This window comes from Penaeus chinensis, chromosome 24 (assembly GCF_019202785.1).
Source record: "Penaeus chinensis breed Huanghai No. 1 chromosome 24, ASM1920278v2, whole genome shotgun sequence".
Lineage (NCBI taxonomy): Eukaryota > Metazoa > Arthropoda > Malacostraca > Decapoda > Penaeidae > Penaeus > Penaeus chinensis.
In genome coordinates, this window is record NC_061842.1 from 32,282,295 (window position 1) to 32,286,722 (window position 4,428).

At 39.3% G+C, this 4,428-nt stretch overlaps 1 protein-coding gene across 7 annotated transcripts in view; it reads left to right on the plus strand.

Annotated features, from left to right (window-relative positions):
• Nucleotides 1-953: 953 nt before the first annotated feature.
• Nucleotides 954-4,428, plus strand: part of LOC125038264 (protein C19orf12 homolog) — a 38,901-nt gene continuing 35,426 nt past the window's right edge. The window contains exon 1 of one of the 7 annotated variants that reach the window (XM_047631699.1): nt 954-1,145. The gene's annotated coding sequence lies outside the window, so the exon portion shown is untranslated. The other 6 variants (XM_047631701.1, XM_047631698.1, XM_047631703.1 and 3 more) reach the window with 6 other exon arrangements.

Here is a 4,428-nt window from a genome sequence, read left to right on the forward strand (position 1 = left end):
GAAGAAAAGCCCTTGTAAAATAAGATGAAACAAGGAATAAGGCCCAAGGAAGGGGTGATACCCAGCCTTGAGTCCTAGTCTCCGTCTCCCCGGCAACAACGGGCACGGGGCTGAGGGTGGGGGGGCAATTATTGCGAAGTGAGAATTGCGTTATGAATCCCTTAGTTTCTCTGTTTTTACTGTATCTTGTCTGTATTTACATTGGTATCTTTTTCTGCAAATTAGAGACTGAAAAACAGTGCTTATTCACTGTTTTTTATTATCTCTATTAGTAATAAATGTTATTTTTTACGTTCTTTATTTTCTTTATATTTGTAATAATCATCCTACGGCATATTTTGTACATGAATAAATAAATAAATGGATAATAATAATAATGATAACAATAATTACAATGATAATAATTGTAGTAATAGTAGCACTAAGCACGCATCACCGTCAATATCATTATCGCTAAGAATATTGTGCTTTTCATCACCATTTATCTATTCCCACTGAAACAGTAGTGACAGTTCTCAGTATCGTTGCCCTTTCATCATCAAATAACGTACTGATAAAAGATAATAAGCGATAGGTTATCGGTAATAAATGTGAGTAAGCTCCATTTCCAGAAAATCACATTATCTTACCCTCTTTGAATACTATATCAGAATGACCAAGAAAAGCTCAATGAAATAACATACTAATGTTAAACTTTACATGCTCGTAAGAGACATTATTTCGGTATATTATATTATTTACTGATAAAAATCGACGTTCCTGCTGACCTCTACCTAAACTCTTACACACATACACAACGTCCAATCTCAGGAAAGGAAAAACTGGCAACTCAACATGAACCTCGAGGAGTCCGATTCGCCAAGTCGCTCTTTTATTCTAATTAGTGAATCTCAATACTCATGCTAACATGTGTTTGGGTGTTTAAGACTTATAGACAACATATTCATTATTTTTCACAGAAATCTGCTGTCACCAGCCCTACATCATTACAGTTTCTCAAAAGCGATTTGGCGAATTGGAGGAACCAGGAATCCGGAAGAGCTGCCAGTTTCCCCTTTCCTGAAACGGGACGGAGTGCCAGGGAGGCTGGAGCGCCTGCAGGCACCGCTGAGGAGCTCGCGCTGCGATAAAGCGATCAGATGACTGTACAATACGATAAAATAGTCTACGTCATTAACTTAACAGTTTACACATTAAATTTTCCCTCAAAATGCATCTTACTTACTACATTTTTAAACTACAGATCGAACCAACTTCATAACAATTAAGAATGCATTTATAAAATAGACAACATTTTTTAGAAAGAAGGAGAGTTCTGTATCACAGCATGTCTCCATGGTCATTCAGGCATTAGTAACTATCGATACCCCAAGGCGTGCAGACAGTATTTTGAAACTTGTGATTATTTTCTTGTTAATCAGTTGTCAAATTTGTTATAGTCGGTTTAGCCCCGCTTCCATCTGGCCATTACTTACGAAGCAACTATTAGGTGGTGACGTAATGTTTACGGTTTTCATTAATTTTATCTAATAATTTTATTAAAACAAATCGTTGTAAGTGACATTTCTCGTATTTACTTTATTTTGGCAGTTGTTGGTTAAAGGAAATCTCATACCAATAGTTCTAATTTACAACATGTCTGAGGATTAATGGAGTGCAAGCGTAATTTCGTGTCAGAGACGTGTCGGGAAGCAGGCGAGGAGGTCGGAATTCGCTAGTAGGTTTTGTAAATGTTTACAGTTCAAGTACAATTTCATGTCATTCTTAAGTCCAAGCATTTCACTATGTGCGCCCAGTGTGATGTACTGTCTTTTTATAGTTTATTTTGGATTCAGACAATAGCAATAGATACTATAGAGGGGACAGAGCACTAAGGAAAGTGGAGCATTTATTTTGTTAATGTATTTACCATTTAGCTTTGGTGTTTTGTTTTTCTCCAATTTCTCTTTAATATTGATGTACTTCATTGGTGATAAGTGTTATAAGATACCATACTTGGAAGTAAAGAATTATTTAGTTGGTGACATTTGCTGGAGGAGACAAGAACTTATTGCAAATATGTTGAGAAAATAGATTAATAGTAATGATTTGATTGCTTGAAATACGAAACTGTGTCATATACAAAATATTATAAATTATACACATTATCCATGATTATGTGATAGGCCTACAGAGATGATATGAGCTAGCTCTTCTTTACTTTATTTTTCACTAGGCTTAGTATTCGTCCCAGACTGATCAAGATTTTTTGTCCTTATCACAATGTGCTGACCTATTTTTGAGGAGAAATGATTAATTTTGCCATGTATTAATTATTTTTCAAAAGACATTTTAGATTGAAAGTGTTGAATCCTCGGTAATTTTTTTCACTCAGGATTGACCATACAAATTATGTTATTGTAATTAGCATTCTCTTAAAACCAAAGTGACCTAACCTAGCCCAGCTGAACCCAAACCGAGGCAACCAAACTCAATGTATCAGATCTAAACCCAACCTAATGTAACAACCAAATATTGCTCTTCTTGGTTAGTTGATCAAAGTTGCTTGGTAAAGCAGTCTTCCTCTCCTAGTTTTTATATTGTTGAGGGGCTAATTCTAGAAAGCAGCATGCCATTTGCCTAATACGAAGTCCCACAGTTGAAATGGCCTTTGTACCTTCGGCTCTCTGGCAAAGACAAACATCCACCTCGTAAATTTTGCAAGATAGGCCAAGGTGAGAGCTTTAGTTACTGTGGGTGTATTGCAAAAAGTGATTGTGGGCTAACCTTCACTTCTTGTAGATTGTGTTCTGTAACTATCATCATCATCATCATTTGGAGCTAACGCCGGCAGGGGCGCATAGCCGCATCCACCCTCCGCTTCCACCTACGAGGATCCCTCATGGCGAGCCGCCAGGCAGGGGCCCGGCCCATCTCTAGTTCCTCATGACAGGTTTGATCGATCTGCCCAAGCCACGACCTTCTCGGTCGTCCTGCCCATCAGAGACAACCTGATGGGCAGGATCATCCTGTGGGAGTCGAGCCAAGTGGCCATATAGCCTGAGTTGGCGATCACGGATTGTGCAAGTAACAGGTCCTGTACCGGTCTCACGATGCAGCCGTTGGTTGGACACATGGTCCCGCCAACTGTACCCCATGATCCGGCGCAAGGATCTGTTACAAAAGGCACCAAGACGAGATTCCAGAGCACAAGATAGTGTCCAAGTTTCGCTACCATAGAGTAAAACTGGGAGTATCAGGACCTTGAAAACACGTAACTTGGCTGCCAGGCCAATCCGTCTACTGACTTCTTGGTCTGACAGCCCAGAGTCGTGAAATGCACTACCGAGGTATATAAAGCTCTTTGTGACTTCAATGTTTTCACCGCAAGCACGTATCGACTGTATAGGGTCTCCTAGCAGGCCCCCAAAATCCTGGATCTTGGTCTTGGTCCAGGAGACCTCTAGCCCCAGGGGCTTCGCTTCATTGCTAAATGCATCAAGAGCCGCCACAAGGGTTTCCAGAGATTCAGAGAGTACGGCAACATCATCGGCAAAGTCAAGGTCTGTAACCTTGATATTGCCCAGAGTTGCTCCACAGTGACATCTGTTCATAAGAGGATTGATAAATTGCCAGAAAAGTCAGTCTTTGATAAAACATAATTCAGAGGTTGAGGCTTGTAATCACAGAACTCAACTGTATAATCCTCATGACACAAAATTTTTTGTTATTGTTGCCCCACCTTTCCTTCTGAAGATTATTTTTTATACCCAGTTGTATTGCTTTATGTCATCTTTACGGCCATTACTTATTTTCATTAAAAATATGAGAACAGAACTTAATTTGCCATCTGTTTATGAAAGAATATTATTCATAAATACCACATTTAGTGTCAAATCAATTAGAGAACCCCTCCATTATACAGAGTTCCAAAGACTTAATCTTTCAACGGTCCTCTTCAGAATATATCCAAGATCATAGGTAACTGTGGCCTAAAAACATGGCTGTGAGATATTTCTGATTGTAATTTTGTGTCTGGTGGAGGTTGACACATTTACTGATACCTGTTGAATTCTTTCTTGTTTGTAGTACTCATTCTACTTGACCACCATCACATATATTCTGGCATTTTTTTTTTTGTCAAATAAAGCACAAGTCCAAGCACTAGCTTGCCACATATATGTGGTGGAAGTTATTGGTCTCTTCTTCAATTGTGTGAATGCTTTTTGGTAATCCATTTATAGAAAGTCTACAGATTCATTAGAGGGTGGCATAGCTCAATGGTAGAGCGTTGGTTTTGCAATCACAAGGTCCTGGGTTAGCTCCCGGCTGCTGTCCCTCTCAGTCGACTCAGCTGTGAATGAGTACTGATATGCTGACATCAGCATGTTGGGGTCAAAGTCGAGGCAGAAAGGAACTGGCCATCCTACCGCATCTTTCTGTGGCTTA